The 19,450-nt window shown below is 38.8% G+C and overlaps 1 protein-coding gene across 11 annotated transcripts in view; it reads left to right on the forward strand.

Annotated features, from left to right (window-relative positions):
* RPS6KA2 (ribosomal protein S6 kinase A2) overlaps positions 1-19,450 on the forward strand; it is a 303,450-nt gene that overhangs the window by 162,837 nt on the left and 121,163 nt on the right. The window contains exon 1 of one of the 11 annotated variants that reach the window (XM_084513714.1): positions 11,526-11,664. The exons of the other annotated variants lie outside the window; for them this stretch is intronic. The gene's annotated coding sequence lies outside the window, so the exon portion shown is untranslated. Of the gene's footprint in view, positions 1-11,525; positions 11,665-19,450 lie in introns of those variants that run through there. 11 annotated transcript variants of the gene reach the window in all.

Genomic DNA, 19,450 nt, shown 5'->3' on the forward strand with positions numbered 1-19,450 from the left:
GAATGTGAGAGGTATATGCATAAGCTGCGTGGTAGTTTATTCCTACTGTTAAAATGAAACAATAGCTCACTTTCAGGAAGGCTATCTCTTTGCTCCTTTCTGTACTGATCATAGTCTCTTAAAGGAAAGAGCTGATGACCCAGGTGGAACTGCTGCTGCAGCCCGCACATAAAGAAGAGCACACACAGAGGAAGCTGCCAAGGAGGTAAAGAATAGGGTTTGTCCCTCTGGAGGCAGAAAGCCTGGTTTACAGAGGGGGTGTGATCAGAGAATGCTATTATCCTTGCAGCCAAAGTATCGTATCCCTACCCAAATTACATGCTGTGCACCCTCCCATCCCTTTGACTGATGCAGTTAATACCAAATTGTTCAAATCAGGACAGAGGAAAGCGATCACTATTCAGCTGGAGCTAGGGCAGGGAGAGCATGGGTAAAAATCATTAACAGCTCTAACTCTATTCAAATCTTGGAAATTTTAAAGACATAAATCAGTGTGTATAATTTTACAGTTTATTTTCATGGTCTGAGTTTGTTTGGAAATACTTTCAGGATTTTTTTTTAAATGAAATGTTGGTGGAGAAAGAAAACGTAGGTTAGAAATTAGTGTGAGCTAAATGAAGGCAGTTAAGCAGATAGCCAGCTGCTGCATAAACCTTAGAGAAAATTATTGTGTGCAAACTTGGGGGTAGGAGGTTGGCTTTTTTGTTTGTCTTCAAGTATAAACGCACAAATGGACTTTAAATAACATTATCTATTGTTACTTAAAATAATTCTATTCCTGCTGTGAAATGTTTTTCAAAGACTGTCTTTCCAAGATTGAATTAAAATGGCTATGGTCTTTAAGACCAAAGTCTTAAAAAACATCAAATCCTACAGCTGCCATTCTTTCCCCTCTTTCTCTAAGATGTAGAATCTGTCAAAAAATGTCTGCTTTGAATACATATATATGGCTATATTTAAAGTATATGCTATAGTTTTCTTTCTTTTTTTTTTTTTTTTTTTTTTTTTTTTTCCAACCAACAGCATTATTTCTGCTAGATTAAAGTATCTACATCCTCCTGAAAATCTTCAGTGAAGCAGAAATCCAAATCCATGATTCAAAAATCTTTTTTTTTTTTTCTTTTTACACCTTTCCAGCTGCAGGAATGTTGAGATACGATAAGTAATTTAAGCATAAATATAGGCATATATATTGTTCAAAAACTGTTGAACTATACAGGTCATGAAATACAAGGCTTCAGCTGTGCCTTGACCTACAGTGTCCCTGTTTGGCTTGTTGAAGAGACTACGAGAATGTGCTTGTGCATCATCTGAACTGGGATGCTTCGATGTGATTTGTATCTCTCATAAGAACAATGCTGGTGCAGTGAGAAAATGTGTTAACGACCACTTCAGAGAGGTGTGTTGTATTTAGGTGTGGTGTACCTGCCTCTATCTCTTGTGTATGAGCTTTAGTGTTCCTAGCAAGTAATAAAAGAGAGTGTTTGAAACAGGCTCTAAAACCCTTATTTAGGTGCATGGTTAAAGATAGATTTGACAGTAGCAACAGTATATCTATGTAGTCACATAGTTAGTTGTCAGCTGTATTTTATATTTGCTTGACTAGAAGTTTTGCATTGCACAACATATTGCTTCCCGTTTCCTTATCTCCTCACACTCATGAAAAGTGGGAAGCTAAGTAATCTATGAGGCTGTGAACATGTATGACATTTCTGTGAAAAGTTTCTTCATAGAGGATAGAACTACTACTTCACAAAATGAAATATTTGAGATCTTTGTCATCAAAATACTGGGTCATTTTATGGATTGGCTTGCCAAATGTGTTTGCAAGCATGTATTATCTCATGCTAGAAGTTCAAACTAGCTTGTTGATGTGATCCTACTACCCTTTACTTCAAAGTGCATGGGGCAGGCAGCATACGTATCCTTGCAGAGGAACTGGCTAGGTTAGGTCTGGATAATGTTACTGTCTTTTCTTTGACTCCGTGGAAATGTCTGTGCATACCATACACCTAGTCCTATACACAGGGCTTATTCACCCTACTTTAATGTTACATTTGCAGCTGCAGTGTGTAAATGGAAGTAGCCTGACAGCATTGTATGTGGCATGATTTCCCGGTCCAAGAAGGAGGCCTGGAACCAAGTCAGTGTTAACTCTAGGAAGTCCAGAATTCATGAGCTCCATGTGCCCCCCCCCCCCGCTCCCCCCAAAAAGAAACCTGAAAGGAGCACACTTGCCAATGCATTTAAGGCTGGGAAGACTTTTTGCTTACTATTAAATGTGGTACTTGGATTCTATTTCCTAAATATTGTAGGGGATGTCTTACTCTTTGAAGCAGAGACAGTTTTGCCCAGAGCTACAGAGGGCTCCTGACTACCATTATTTGGCAGTCATGGGACCATGGCTGTTGGCTGGATGGCAATTTGAAACTTGGAGACTCAGTGAATATATTGTCAAACAGCATGCACGCTCATTTGGGAATGAAAACAAAATTAATGTTTTGTCAGCTGATTGCACTTGCTCCTGGATTACCTTGGAGAAGCATTAAGCACTGATGTGCAAGTGTATTTATCTATGATTGTGGAGGAGGATTCAGAATCTAAAAGATGTGGTGTGGGTTTTCAAAAATTTGGGATTTTTTTGTGTGATATGTATATTGCTTAGAAGGATTCTAGAGTCTAGTGAAGGACCTTGGTTACTCAGTACAGCAAAGGCAAACAAAATTGCCAAATAGAGTCTAACTACCTTTTTAATACCATTTAGGTGAAGATCAACTCAACAGAAGGAACAACATAAGAATAAGGACTGTTTTACATTCTGATAATTGCTGCAAATTTGTAGTTTGTAGTGGTGAAAACTGCTTCCACCTTTAAAATATGACTAGAGAGAAATCCCATTAAAGGGAATTCAGGATAACACCGTGTTTTTAAATCCAGATACTGAGTTTTTGTTCCATTCAGTCAGGACTAAAAGTAATATTTAGATCTCAGTTTAGGTATGTATGTGGGACTAGGAGAAAACAGAGGGAAAAAAATAGAATGATACTTATGTAATATAAAGTTTGATGAAGTCCATTTAGTTTGGGGGCCATGAGTGTTTTTGGATGGGAAGGAGATGTGTAGTATTGCAGGAAGAGGAAGAAATGGTAGTTGACCCAGCAATGACTGAAAATAAGCTTGATGGTGTCAGGTTAACTATGTATATTAGGAACAGCTGTTTTTCATGTATACCAAACAGGATCCCTGAATATCAGCTATCGACTTTTCTAACAGGCATCTGGAGTTCTGAATGTGATATGCAGCAGCCCATTACTATTCTGAACAAGACCTCATATTTCTTCTTCTGAAGATATATGAGAAATTGTAGCTCTGGTGACCTCTAGCAGACCTGTATGACTTAAGTACCCAGGATCTCATTTCTTCCTTGATAATTGTTTCTCTCCCTGGCATCTCCCTTGAAAATTGAAGGCTTTAGCTTGTTTCAATCATGTGTGACAGTGGTATACTGTACGCTCCGCATTAGAAATCAATGATGTGGATCCAGCATGGCCTGCCATACAAAAGGTGCTTCAGGAGGGCTGGAAGTGGAACGGTACTTGTTCAGTGCCCAACCCTAATAATCTCGGTCTGTAATAAGAACTTGCTGAGATGGCATTCATTTGTAAATTAGCTAAATTTGTTGGCATTGGGCATGTACATCAGAGTAATTCCAGGATAATAAAAACAATTTACATTAGCTACTTGTACCTTTCCTGTTCTGTGCTACACTGATGAGAAAGAGAGGATGAAGAAGTCACACTAAATGGGAAAACACGAGTAGGTTTCTGGTCGTTATCCCTCCTTAGGCAATCAGCAAGCTCTCATCTTGAGCCTAGTCCCTGCTCAGAAAAATATTTGCGTTGACATTAGTACAGATGTGTGTCTGCAGCTCTGGGAATAGCTTGTCCCCGGCTGAATGGCATAGAGGATTTGCATTCAATTTTTATGAACCCTCATAAGGCCATTGTTCTCCAATTTCTGATTGATTGTCTTTATGTAATGAGGACAACTAATATAGACTTGTCAGAGTGACTGAGGAAGGTCAGCTGTGACTGCTTCAGTTTAACACAAGCTGCTAAGGTTGCAGGATGAATTACTTTTCATTGCAGGCAGTGAAAAGCACATTACTTAAAGTTTTTTTCTTGTGTTTGTGTCTTTTTTTTTTTTTTTTTTTAAACTGATGCCTGAGGAATGTGCTTTCTACCTCTAAATCTTACTCTGCCTTACAATAGTCCTCATTGCAACTTAGCTCAGGCTGATTGATATCCTCTGGCTGCAGTCCTTCCTGTCAGTTTGGGAAGGTTGATATGGAGCTAATGTTTTCAAAAGGCCCTGATTAGAGGTGCTCTTGAGGAGGGGTTTTAGTTTGCAGAGTTGGGTAATCAGTCACAGCTCAGACTGAACAGGATCTGTAAGTATTCGGAATTTCAGAAAGTCAAGCCCAGGTGTTTTGGTGCAGACACCTAGCATTGTTCATTAGTGGTGCCACTGTAGGTGTGGGTAGAGAGGTGAGAACCCATAGGCTCTGCAAGACATTCTCCTTAAGGCCTGCAATTCTGTACACTCCCTAGCTCAGCTACATGAATTATATTCATTACAGTGTAATGCTGAAGGTAGTGCCAATGCAGGCATGACAGTGGTGTCAGAATCACTTGGCAGGACTTCTGCAATAAGGAAACATGGCACTTCTGCCAGACAGCCTGCATCACAGTCCCAGGACTCACTGCAACAGCCCTCTGATAAACAAACACAGAAATAGGAGAGCTTGGCAGAGAAGTAGTCCTGGGTGCACCCTTGGCCCCAGGTGCAGTTGAAGAAAGTACTGGCTGCAGTTATGCTCAAATGAGGTTCCCAAACCTCTTGTCCTGGATGGAGTTTTTCGTGTCCCTCCTCCAGCCTAGTCCCCGTGCAGTTCAGAAGTACCCACACCAGCCCCAGAGCCTCACAACCCTTCCTACCCACTCTGCAGTTCCTCACTGATCCAGCCCACAGCTATCCATAGTTCCAGCTCTGCCCCAAATACCCTTACGTCTGACCCCTCCCCATTTTGCACCCCCAACACACCTCATCCATTTTAGATCCCTCCAAGGTTTTTCTACTCCCTATCTTATCTCCCAGTCCCGAATCCATTATCACCTGCAGACCCTTCCCTGTGCCCAAATCCCTCTTGGCATTCCCCTCCAGCCTCGTCTGTAGGTCCCCAGAGACCATCAGACTCCCCCAATTCAACCCTTCTGCTTTGCTGCTGCCTTGTGTGTCAGACCTATCCCCGCTGCAATCTTCCTTTGGCCACTGAGGCCATCTCCATTCTGGTCTCCCTTTTTGGAAGAAAACTCCTGTCTCCTGCTGTGAGGATATAAAAAGCCCAAATACCAACCATAGCAGCACAATCTTACAAAACACAAGGCAGAAGACCCAGAGGTTTGCTCTTCTTTCAGTTTGTTGTCCACCTCCAAGAAGCTTGCCTGGTTGGCCAGTCGTGACCCTGGAGCAGGTGGTTCAATTCTTGAGGGTCTACAGCCATCCCAGGCTTAGTTTGTCTCTTTTTTGCAACCGGGACCCTGCACCACAGCTGCTGCCCTAAGCTGCCCATCCTCATAACTCGAAGTCTGCTCTTAGTCTACCAATTATGTTGGTTGCTCAACATTGCCTCTCATGGGCTCTCCACTTTGCGGGTGTTGTTTATAGCTGCACAGCCTGAGCTCCTCTGTTCCTGCCTTATCTTTCCACCTATGGAGCAAAGCCAGCTCTGGGAGAGGATAAGAGCTACGTAGTCCTCTTGACTTAAAGGGAAGGGAGTCTTTCTGAATAAAGGTTTTTTCTTTTATCTGAGAAAAGAACTCCTGGAGCCAGCTTCACCTAGCAGTACTTCACACCACTAATGTTGATGGTAGCAGTCGTTCAGCACTGGAGCTCAGGCACAGAAGGCTTTACCTTTTCTGAACATGATTATAAATGTCACAACTTCCTGGGCTTTATCGCTGAGCTGGTTTTAGCAGAAAATGCCCCAGTTGTGATAAAAAAAATAAATAGAATAGTGCCCCATTGCAAGAAGTTTCTGTTTTCCAACAGAGACCAAATAGATTTGGTCAGTACTTGGTGATGGAACGCACTCCTTCCCCAGTGCCAGGGTGCTAGGCTCACTAAATCTTAATAGTTCTGTCTGTGCATATATATATATATTGTTCTGAGGGTATTTTTGGTGATCTGAGTTTCCAACCCTTGAGGCAGAGAAACTGGAAAACCATTCATAGAAATCTTGTCAGGGAGAGCGACTTTCCTAAGTGGGTGAAGAGAGAGTTCCTAATAAGAGATGTGTTATTGCCTCATTTTTATAGCTGAATGGATTTTAATTCTATTGTAGTGTGAATTAGTATCCTAATCTGAGAAGCAGCTAACTTAACACATTTGCAAGTACATAAGTAATGGCTGTATGTTTTCCACATACTCTGCTATTATAATAAATGGCCATTGTGTGAAGTTGGATTGAACATTTTCCCCGTTATAAATTGTGGTGGCCAAGTCATGCTGCCAGAGCCTTGCTACCAGATTCCACAAATATACTAAAAATATTTTCTGCAACACCCAGACAGTGACAATTTGGTGTGGGAAGGTCCACTAATCACAGCTTGTTTCATGCTGTTTGTGGGATAGGTGTGTGATAGGGTGAATATTTTGGAGAAATGCCATGCTCAGAGTGGCTTTGGCTTTTGATCTGTTGCCAGACTTAGCTTTATTGTGCCGTTGGATTGTAACTGATGCCCCAGGGCTTGGTGGAAAAAGGTTTTGGGGACCTTTTTGGACTCTACAGCATAGCTGAACTTTCTTGTGACACCTGGTGACGGTGGCATTTCCATCTGGACTATTTCTCTGTCACTAGAGAAAGTTTTGGCAGCAGAACTTTTCACCTAGGTGAAATACAAATATAATGTTTAGCTATATAAAAATGAAGCATAGAATATGTATAGACTGTGAATTGAATTTCTGTTAAAATAATGACATTGATAAAAATCCATGGATTGCTGCTTGCAAACCGCTCTGAAAAGAATCTGCCTGGGTCTAGGGTATTATTATATAATCCACAGGAATGTGCTAATTATCCTTAGGGTCAGAGGAGATCATTTTTATGGTGTGCTCCTATATCTCATAAATAATGTATGAAACTGTGAAGATCAATGTTACGGACACTTTGCAGTGGTAAAATGTTGTTTTGTCGAAATTGCTGCAGTGCAGACAGTGAATCTTCACTTGTTGCTCTTACAGTCTGAAGGGACCCATACTGAGAATATATGTAACATACTCCTGCTGCAAAACCTTTTTACGTTTCAAAAGTGACATGAAGGAAACACTGGAATAGCATTAACTGCAAAATGGAAACATCTCTGGAGACATTTAGTTTTCATTTACATTTATGTCCCCAAGAAAAAAAACAACAGTACCATCAAAACTGGTAATCAATGAAGTAGGGCTGATTAGAAGCTGAAACTGGGGAAAGAAATGCAGAATTTATGAAAAAAAAAAAAAGACTCCACGCCTATGGCACTGCCCTCAACATCATCTCCATTCCAGTCTGCAACCCTGTCTGGCCTCTGAGCTGTCTTCAGTGGAAAGGGTGGATTTCCAGAAATATTACATCCCAGGCAGCTTTTTGTTTTATCTTGTTTTGTATTTATTTTACCCAACAGCAAATATAAGTCGCTACGATAAATTTATTTTTAAATTGTCTTTAAAATTGAATGTTCCTATTTAGTATTGTTCTGTTCTTGCCATCAGTGGCTTTTCTGTGTTGGCAGAATAGAAGCCAGCTAGAAAATCTGATTTAGGATTAGGGTCAATCTCTAGCTAAATTTGACCTGTATGGCACTGAACCTTAAGGATTCATTTCTAGCAATTTTGTCAGTCATCCTCACAGAATCAGGATGAATAGTGTCCATTAGAGGATCACTTTATGATTTTAGCTAAAGAATTTTGTAGTACAAAGTTTCAATCAAAAATAAAGCTACATGCATCATGTATTTTTTGTGGAAATTTAAGATTTTTTTCTAATAAAAAAAAACTAATATACCTCATAAAGAAAATAAATATAAAGATAGGACTAATGCAATAGATGTAGAAAATTAAGAAGAACTTCTTTGTGGCAAAAAAATGTACACATATCTCATTTGGGAATTATATACACCAATGAATTTATTAAATTTGTTTCCTGATTTCTCACTGCTACTGTTAAAGCTATATTAATATAATTTTATTCAGGATTGTGTCTGATTTTCAATAATTGTTAATTGAATTCTTTCAACTTAATTATTTAACCTTTGAATTCAGGGTAATTCCTGTATTAAAGTCAATTTTTATTTAAATATTTTTATTTCTCTTTCTTTTTAGAAGTCAAATTTGATGGTAACACTTTTGGGTTTCCTGCAAAAGCTTTGCAGACAGTTTTCTCTCTTAAAGGTCAGGCACTTAATTCCTGTAATTTCTGTGTTTTAAAGCCAGAAATTCCAGTCCCAATAAATCACTTGAGACCTGCCTGCAGCAGGCAGGTGGGATCTGGATAGCAGCTGTGAGCATTGCACACGTGCTCAGGGTAGCAGCAGGTCCTCAGCCTGCTCTGTGACTTAAATCCACTCTCTGTAACATGTGGCTGCAGCGGAGGATGAGTTTATAGGGCAACTTCGTGGCAACTGAGTGCTCTGGACTGCTCTTGTTCCAGGTGCTCCTTTCAAAAAGGCAGTTCCTTACTCTGAGTGTGTCGTGGTTTAACCCGGCTGGCAGCTAAACACCACGCAGCCGTTCGCTCCCCCTCCCCCTCTCTCTCTGGGACGGGGGAGAGAAATGGAAAGTGAAGCCCGTGAGTTGAGATAAAGACAGTTTAATAAGACAGGAAAATAATCATAACAAAAATAATAATAACAATAATAATAATAATAATACAATGGTGATAATAGGAAAGTAATAATAATATGTACAAACAAGTGATGCACAATGCAATTGCTCACCACCCGCTGACCGGTGCCCAGCCTAACCCCGAGCAGTCCGGCCCCCTCCCCCCGGCTAGCCACCCCTATATATTGTTTAGCATGAGGTCAGATGGTATGGAATACCCCTTTGGCTAGTTTGGGTCAGCTGTCCTGGGTCTGTCCCTTCCCAGCTCTTACTGCACCCCCAGCCTGCCTGTTGGCAGGACAGAGCAAGAAGCTGAGATGTCCTTGGCTTGGTATAAGCACTGCTCTGCGACAATTAAAACATCGGGGTGTTATCAGCACTCTTCTCATCCCAAGCCAAAACACAGCATTCCACCAGCTACTAGGAAGAAAATTAATTCTGTTCTAACTGAAACCAGGACAGAGTGTTATAGGTGATAATCCTTTGAGCGTGGGGGTCTTTCAGGCTTAGCTCTTCTTAAACCCTTTCTGTGAAAGATGTATCAAGTACCCCATCTAATATTGCCAGGCCTCATCCAGAACATAAAATCCATGCATATATATGTTTTATTTATTTATTATTATATATATATATAATATTATATATATATTATATATATTTATTTATTTATTTTATATATATTTTCTTCTCTATATATATTTACATATATATAGAGAGAAGAAAAAAAAATCTGTCATTTGATTTGAATTTCATTCTGTGGAAAGAAAGAAATGCAGTTTCTGCAGTGTAAGGTCTCTTGAGCATGGTTTAGTAGGTGACATTGGTAGTAGGGTGATGGTTGGACCAAATGATCTTGAAGGTCTCCTCCAACTTTTATGATTCTGTGCATGCAAGTGTTCTGTTTGTAGCTGTATGTGCTGTTTGCATTGTACTTTAATAGTTGTAAGTGCCTTTGAAGCACAAGAGGAGTGTTAAATGAGACTCAATTTCATTATGTGCTTTTATATGGCCCTATCATTGTTTGTTCCCTAGATCATAGGAGAAGAAAGCCTCCTGGAAACCTTGTTCCAAAATGTGGGACTGGTGTGAAATCTTCCTTTCTTTTTACCAGGAGACTGGTGGGGAGGGAAGGGGGTGGATCACAGATCAGAAGCGCAGTGCACCCATAAAGCATTTTAGGCAGCAGTTGCTTTGGATTTGGATTTTGTTTGTTTTTCCCAAAGCTGCACAGTCAGAGAATTTCAGTGATTTCTCCCCTTCCCTTTGTTACAATTATCATTAAGTATCTTGTTAATCTCTGCACTGTAAGACAAATATTTTGTTGCTTTGAGGTTTTGGCCATCTTTTTGATTTATATATAATACTTGTTAGGCATCTAACTATAGCATTTTTATTTTTTTTATTTTTGGTACTGCTTTCTGTCATTGTGTGCCAGCCTGCAGTGGAGCAGTATTACTCAGCAAATGTCTGTGGCAACAGTGGGTTGTAATTGCTAATTAGGCAAATGTATAGTAATTTAGCAAGTGCGATATTATAGCCATCCTTGATTTAATTATGTGCTGTATGGCTTTGAATAACAGAGAGAGGAACTAGAGAGGGAAAATGTATCACAAATTGGTCAAATTGCTTCATTAAACAGAGTTTGGATTTTCCTTGGGATACAGCTTTCATAAACCAGCTTAAGAGGACTATTTCCTTTAGGAATCCAGGCACAAGTAACTGCTTGAAAAAAATGTCATTAATTACATTAATTATTCACAGCAGGTCTCAGCCATTGCTGTACTTTGGTCTCTGCCTCACAGAGGATAGTACCTCCTTTTTGTACTGTTATTTATTTATTTTTTTTCTGCATGTGTAGAGCACTGCAGATTCGCTGAAATGTTGTATGATTTCCTCCTCACATGCATAATCTGTAAAATGCTTAGAAGCTACACAAGTAGTAGGTGTATTGTTTTCTTCTAAAATATATTCATGGTGTGTGGGGGGACAGGAGGAGGAATGAGCAGAGAGAAGTGGCATGATCCATTTTCAATTTACCAACATTTTAAATACAGTGGGCTGAATACTCCCCTACAGCCAATTTCCTTGATGGATACATCATGGTACGTAGTGATGTTGAAGGCAAGTGGAAGTCCTCATGGAAAACTTCCTTGTTACGGGTATATCTACCTCCACAGTGGTCTATTCTACAGAATATCCCCTTCTTTATTCCTCCTGGTATAGATGAGATGAGACAGAACACGTGATGGAAGGATAATGCTCTTCTGCTGGTGCTGCTTTTCCTTTATCTCTAAAAACCCCTTGCACCTCAGGAAGCTGCAAACAAATCTTTTTGCTTCTGACTCTGCTGCTTGCTGTGCTGGAGTACAGCTTGGGCAAAGACAACTGAGTGCAGTGTTATCTGTGATATATTTTGAAAGGATTGAAGGATTTCTAGCTGTAACCCGGCATGCAGACGTGATGGAGCTGCACCTGCCAACACAGCTGCATTACAGCTTCTCACATCACAGCAATGTCCTCCTACTCTCCCAGCAGTGTAGTAGTGCTGCCTGCATCTAGTCCATAAAATAGATATACACCTTGATCTTTACCACTCTCTCAGGGCAAGAGGTAAATCAAGGCAGAACTGAGACAGAGACATGCCTCTCTCTCGGCATGATGCCCACACTTCAGATGTCCTTTAGGAAGGCCTAAGCTCTGGGTTACCCCCTGATACTGAACTCTCTCTGTACAGGAAAGAAGGTAATATAAGCCTTTTAATTTAAATAGTCCATAAGATATCATTGTTTTATGCTACTTGTTTCATGTTCTATAAAATTTTTGTCCTATGATAATTTGTTATAACTTATTAATTGCAGGTACGAGTTATTCCAGAGTCATAGCCTTCCCCACACAGAGTATCCACCCTTCTCTGTCTGACATTTCATCCATATTCATGAGCAGCATTAATGAAGCAGGCATAAAACATCATTTTATTTGCACAGGAAATATCTGACGTATCAATAGCTTATTCCAGTGAGGAAGAGGCTAGACTGCTGTAAATGAAACCTGTTCTCTCAGCTTCTGGAAACTCTTAAGTATGTTCAAATATCGAGCAGAAGAACCTGACTTTTTCAGGTTGTAGCAGTAAACAGCAGCAGCAATCAACCCTGAGAAGCACTTAATTTACCCAGTAATTAGCAATCATTTGCCATTATATGCAAGCCTTTCTTTAGCAGTGAATCATCTGAAACTTTGTTCCAAAGGCGTCTGTGTCTTCCCTGTCTCAGCTCCAGTCAGGTAAAATCTGCTGCAGTGGCTGCTCTCTCAGATGATAAAGTTGCACTTATGAGGGCTGGCAACAAAGCTTTATTAGCAGTAGGGCTGCAGATCTCCATCTTCTCTTTCACAGGGTTGTCAGTAATACTTCCCTTTGTGCTCGAACTTTTTGCAGGCCGAACAGCTATTGTCTTGTTCTGGCAGGTCACAGCTGGATGGCTGGGGTTAGTTCTGTGCATATATCAGGCCATTTCAGTGATATAACTTTAGTATTTTGAAAGACATTCCAGACTCAAAGAATGGGAACTGAACTTTTCTAAATATCAGTGCACACATGTGAAATAAGCCATATTAAAATTCTGTTTAATGATTCATAATTGCCAGGAGGCTGTGATATTAATATGTAGACAGTTACATATCAGTTAAATGTGTTCAATTTGGGACAGGGGGAAAAAAAAGCTAGATGCCTAGTAACAAGACTTCGTTCAACCTGTTCTGGATAAATTCAGGTCATATTTATTTTAGATTGGCTTCCAGAATGATGTGTCTTGGAGTGCTTCCAGAAGATAATCAATATATGGTGTGATAAACAGCCTATTTTTAAAAGGTGCATGGCTATTTTCCAGTTTTAGATCGGACATGATAGGCAGATTATGAGCTCCCAATCATTAAATGCAATAAGGGAGTCAAATTTCTATGATCGGGGCCTGGCAAAACACCAATGAGTTGCCCAAGGAGTTTGATGGGGAGGCTGGAGAACAACTTGCTTATTCCATGTATTCCATGGAGACTTTCTTCTTTCTCTGCTCCCCCCATCTGAACTCTAAGGGGTAGCACCGTGGAGTTTGGGCAGGATTTTGCCTAGGGACAGAAGGTTAATATAAACACAGGAGACTAATAGCCACTTGTTACATCAAACATGAGTGGATTTTTCCAGCATTTTTATTGCTTATTGCATGCATCACCATAATGAACCTTGGCCATGAGCCGTGGTCCACTACTCTGGCACTCCATGGAGGACAGATGGTCCATCCCAGTGATCTTTCCAGGTACGTACAAAATGGTGAAGAATAAAGAAAAAAAAAAAAAATGTTTTCATTTGCACTCTCTGCTTCCTAACAAAGTGGTTCTCATCAATTGTTTGCTTTGATACTGCTCAGCATGTTAAGGCTATGTCTGATGCAATTAAAAGGCTACCACATTTGCAGAAGAGCTTGAGGACTGTTCTGCTTTGCAAGCGATGTTCTTTCAGTCTTGGCAACTTTTGAAAGTCACTCAGCTTTTATGACAGCATGAAAGGAATGTTGGTAGTAAATATTAAGAATAAATTTGGGGGATATTTGAGAAATTTCCTCTGGGAATGGTAGCTGCCTACTGTAGAATGTTTCATACCAATATTTGTGGGTGACATATGAAGCCAAGGATTATGCATATAATTAAGGCGTATCACATATGTTTTAAAAAAACAAACATAAATAAAGGAATTCCCTTCTTAATTTTTCTCTGAAAATTACAGGTTCAAATGTTAACATTTTTATTATACTATCAGGAATGTATAGATCTTTTAATTTCAATAATATCTTTTGGAATGTTCAGCAGAAATGTTCAGCAGTAAGTTATTCATTAGAAATGATAATGATCCATATGAATGATGTCCAAATTTAGTAGTGTAGATTTTATACTGCATGTTCTATTTCAGAGATTTCAGTTGCAATTAGAAATTCTAATTCAATATATGTTTGAGATTGGGTGTAATTTCAAATAAAAAGATACTTTACAAGATCCTAAGGGCACTTGATATTGATCTAATACATACCCTTAGGAAAATCATAGCCCTATCTCTGAAGTCTGAAGGAATAATCTGAAAAGATTATCTTCTTCCAGTTATGAGAAATAAAACTTGCTCATATCTTTCAGCTTCCGACACTGATGGGTACTCAAAGTGTAGGTGGGATTAGCAGCAAAATAAAAGTCCGTTTTCTAAGTAAGAGGAAAAAGAATGTTACTTTGCCCTTGATGATAACGCTTCTAGACATGAGTAATCTTTAGGGCTTTACTGAATTTATGAGCAATCTTCTGAAGTAGATGCACAGAGCTTTTGAAACTCAGTAGAAGTTTTTTAATTAGCCTTTTTTTCTTTCTTTTGGTCTTAAATTCAGTTCCCTATAGACAAAGCTTATATGGAATTGGCATTCATGTGTTATTTAAATGTTACCTTACTAAAAAGTTATCAAAATGTTTAATTCTATTAGGAGTAAAGATGGATTGGTTTATTAGTGATTGACTACAACAAATAAAAGTAATATGCCACAGCATTATGAACTTTGTATATCTATCTCAATAGCAAAATGTAAAATACATATATATATACTTTAGATGTTATACCTTCCTTTCAGCTTGCATATTATTTCCTACACATTACGTTACTCATAGGAAAAAAAAAAAAAAAGGTTTATTTAATACTTCAGGAGATCTATTGTATAGAAACTGGTATTGATTCCTTCCTCCTGGGGATTCTGCTCCACAAGCAGTCCTTGCTTGTTTCTCAGCTGGCCCAGCTTGCCATGACTATTAAAGGAGCATGGGGCATTTAAGCAGCATCACAGGTTGTTTGGCTCATGTTGCTCTCAAAGTGCAAATCTTGACTTTAAACTACTTATTTTGGGCTGAATGGGAGGCATTACATAACCTTAATTTCATCCTTTTTGCAGTGCTTACCTCAGGCTGGCAGAAATAGTATCCTTAGCTGCATTTTTACAGGGGTTTTATGGCACTAGTTTATATAAGCCACTTTATTTATTTATTTATTTATTTTTCTTTAAGCCACTCTGCGTCAAGTTCCTTATGCTGCTGCCTTATGGCCCCCAGTGTATGTATATGCCCTTTACAGCTCGCTTAGTTTTCATGAAAGGCTCTGTGCCCATATGATATGCTGGCAGGGCTTGCCCCTTCCCAGGAGGGAGCAAATAGCTTGGAAATGGGGGTTTTGTGTGACCAAAAAGGAGGGAGAAGAGCAGGGCCCCACCGTCCCCCTCAGTCATCCCACAGCCCAGACCATCTCCTTTGGCCAGGGCCGGATGGGCTCTGATCTGCTCCACACTCACAGGTTCAGGACCAGGATTATGTTTCTAATTTGGGAACAATTTATTCTGTCCTGTGCTACCAATCAAAGAAAGCTAGTGTGAAATTTTGCCATTCAAGGTAAAAACAGGCCTGGCAGATGTTGTGTGCATGTCTGCGTACATGCCTTCCATCTCAGCCTTACCCACATGTCTCCAGCTGTAACTCTGGTATGTCTACTGCTATATTACCTAGTTCAAGACACAGCGGCCCAGCCAATATGATTTTCCATGTAGACACAGTTTATTTAACTTTTTTTTTTTTTTAAGTTACAAGGTCATAATGTTTATAAAAGCTTTGCAAAAGTTTATTTAATTTTACAAACACTTCCTTAGACTTTTTGAAAACTGTATCATAATTTTTTTTTTTCATTTTTTATCTTAGGATGTTCTCAGAAAACAATATATTGATTTTTTTTTTAAAACATCTTCAAAGTCAAATTAAAGTAACATTTAAAAATATGAAGAAAAATGAGTTTTTATAGCTTCTTTTAAAGGTTTGTTGTAAAACCCAGCTCAAAAAAATGAAAACAAACAAACAAAAAAACTTTACCAGAATATGCTTGATTAAAGAAAAAAAAATCTAGCTGTAGTTTGATTTTTATACGTCAAGTGACATTTTAAACAAAACCCAATATAATTCAGTAAAATTTCCAAGAGATTCTTAATTGAGTATAATATACTTTCCAATAAGTAGATTCTTCAAATTAAACAGGAAACGAGGAAATCTGTTAGAGGTTAAATGAGTCTTTCTTATGTTGAAATTCTTCACAAAAGCATCTTTATTTTAATATTATCCCAGTAACTTGAATAACTGGATGCCTCTGGCTCTGCTGTCAAACACATGTATGACATTGCACATTTAAGTAGACACAGAAGATAAGTTCATGAAAATGTGATTGTCGGTGTGAGCCTACACTTACTGACATGACAAGCACCAGTTTCAGTGTTTGTTTCCTGAAATACTGAAGTTGATATATTTTGGAGGAGATAAACCTATTTCAGCGTCAGTGCCACATATAAAATGTTCAAATAGTGTCTACCTCGAGGATTACTGTAACTGATGTCTGTCTGTTGGATTTGCGGAGAAGGCTATTTTCAGTGTGTCTGCAGGTAATGACTGTTCTCTGGCTTGTTAATCTCCTTAATTATCCAAACAGATGTTGCTTAACCTACAAAATAGCTGGTAAGATTTGAAAGATCAATAAAGCATGCAAGATGAAGGAAAAGTTTCAGTTAAAAGATGGAGAAGGAAAAATCAGCTAGGAGGAGAGGAGAAGGCACAATGAAAATAGTGAAGTTAAACATAAAGTTTGAAACTGTGTTTTGCATATACAGAAACTTCTGGAGTCATAGATTCAGGGTTTGCGTGAGCACTAGTGATAGTTTCTCGACTCAAAAAGGGTTGTCCACCCATATAGTGCTCTGAAACGGGCATGTTTCTCCATGCTTTGTGATGGGTGCAAATGATGGTTGTAGTTTTGTTTGTTTTTGTTTTTGTTACTTTTGTTTCATTTTTTTTTTTTTTTTTTTTTTTTCCTCCAGGACCTGAAGGGGGGAAGCAGGGCAGGAGAGTTTGGGGTTCCTCCAAATAGATGTGTTGGGCCTTGGGCCCACTTCTATCAGCAGAACTGGGATTGGGGAACAGGCATTTGAAGCCTGTAACATTTCCTCTAATGAGCTGTTGTCTAATCTTTCAGAAACTAGAATATCATTTGAGTTCTGGGTAGATAACTCCCACTCCTTCATCAGACACATGTCCACACACCTAGTGAGTGTACACTGCAGATCTGCAAAACCTCGTGGAACTGACCTCTCGTTGTGGTGGCTGAGTAGAGTTCTGCCTGAGAGGGGGGTATTAAGGTTATGCCTGTACTACAGACAGAGGTGCTGCATGGAGACATCCGAGGCAGCCCTGTACAAGCTGAACTGGACTGCCAGCTCTGAGGGCATGAGTAATCAAACCAGAAGGTTGAGTATTTAACATTCCTATACAGTTCTATAAGCATTAGCATGCTCTTAACAGCACAGTGTTTTGAGATGGGCCATTTCATTTCCATTAAACTGAGAACAGCTTTTAGGGTACTTTGTACTTTTGAACCTGAAGTAAAACATTAATACCTGCTGTTACAAACTCTGGAGATTTAGAAATACAAATTGCACAGACCATTAAATTAAAACTTAGCAATTAATTACATCACTGTGGTCTTGTGATAGGGCTGGGGAATCAGGAAATTTGTGTTTTATCCCTGATCCTGTCAAATTCACTATGTGACCACAGGCAAGCAGCTTAACCTTGCAGCATCTGAGGTTAATACTTACCCATCTTGCAGGGTTTTCTGAGACTACATTAATGTTTCTGTTATTTTGACATCCTGTAATGGATGATGTCCACATTGCATGTGCTGTTTTTGATAATAACAACACAGACAAAAATGAAATATAGATTAATCTTTTATGTATTTTATAGACAAAATAATGTAGACATTACAGGTTATGAATTTTACCATTTTGAAGAACGCTGCATAGTTTCTGATAGAAAAAGTTAAGATAAGCAACTAAATTTGTAGCAATTACATTTTTTCTTTGTTTGGTTTTGGCAATGTGACTAATCCTAAGTTTTTGATGACCTAAATTAGGTCAGCTTTGCAGCCACTTTAGCAATGCAGGAATACAGAAACTCTCCAATGGAAAATTATACCAACGTATTCCCTGAGGAAAGAAATGCACAAAGCAGCCCTTTCTATGGCAGTCAGAAGGAAGCCATCAATTTTTCGTTGCTTTATAGATGCAGCTACATATTGCAAAACTCATCTTCTTTCAGAGTAAATGGTTTGGGGGCAGATTTGGCATTAGTGGTCAGTATAGTAATCCTTGTATTCGGATTGTTGAAATGTTTTGCAATGGCAGTGGAAACTGAAGAGAATTTAATTTCACAGAGAGGGAAAGCAAAAAATGAAGGGATGCTGCAGTACTAATGCAATGCTCTGCTGCTCCTCAAACAATTACCTTATGTGTTTATAAGTAAAGGTTGTGTATTGACCTTCTGTAGTCAAGTATTTTTGTTTGGCAAACTATTTTAACTGGATTAGTAAAGATTTTGAGTCTTTAGTAAACCAGGTGAACCATGCAACTTCTCATTTAGCCTTCAGCTGAATTAGTTTTGAATTACTGGATTTGATTAAGCTCTAAGTAATGGAAAGATTTTTGTAAATACTGTAGTATCTAATGGAATTTTGTGTAAGGATCTTTAAAACCTGGATAAAACATAGGTATTTGTAGTCATTTTCTATATATTTGGGTGTTTTTTATTGTTGGTTTGTTTAATTGATTGTGTGTTCAGACCTGTATTACTTCAGGAAAAAATTCATTACATACCTAGGCCACCTCCAGGGATTATTTTTTAATCCAGTTTATTTACAGTTGTTCTTTGCATAGTATTGTGTTCTGGAACTGAGCTCTTTTACACTGAGGAGTGTCAAAATATAAATAAGTGAGGTGCTGGAGCTATTCTGGCTGGGATGGTAGGTCCGGAGCACCAGGAAGTCTCCCCTGAAGACATTTACATCAGGAATGCATTGTCCAGGTGCCTTCTTTCAAAGATGGAAAGAATCAGTAGTACTGATCACTTTCAGAGAAGGCTTATGTACTGGAGGGAGATAAACTTGTGCAATTCAAGTGTTTTCTTTCTAGTCCCTTTTACAAAGAGATGTAAAATAATACAATATATGTGTTGTATGACTGATAGATCCAAGCAGCAAGTAAAACAAAGGTCTAATTCTTCAGACCTTTATGCCTTCACCAACATATTGTAGTCACACTGTTGTTAAAACCATTTGTATGCTTTTCCACAACCAGGATCTATTTTTTTTTTCTTTGAATAACTTTTAAAACTCAAGTAAGGAAAGTACTCTTCATCCTTGAATTTCTTTCATGGAATGATGTTATTTATAGAGTTTGATCCTGTTCTGAAGTCTGTAGAAAGTCTTTTGATTGTCTTTGAATTGAGACAGTAATTTGTTAACAGGATGCTTCCATCTTCTTTTACGACTTCATACTTAGCAAAAACAAATTTAGAAACTCTCCTTGTTTACAAAGAAGATGACAGCACTAGTTGATTAAAAGGGGCATAATTTGTTGCCCCACTTATC

This window comes from Aythya ferina, assembly GCF_964211825.1.
Source record: "Aythya ferina genome assembly, chromosome: 3".
Classification (NCBI taxonomy): Eukaryota; Metazoa; Chordata; class Aves; order Anseriformes; family Anatidae; genus Aythya; species Aythya ferina.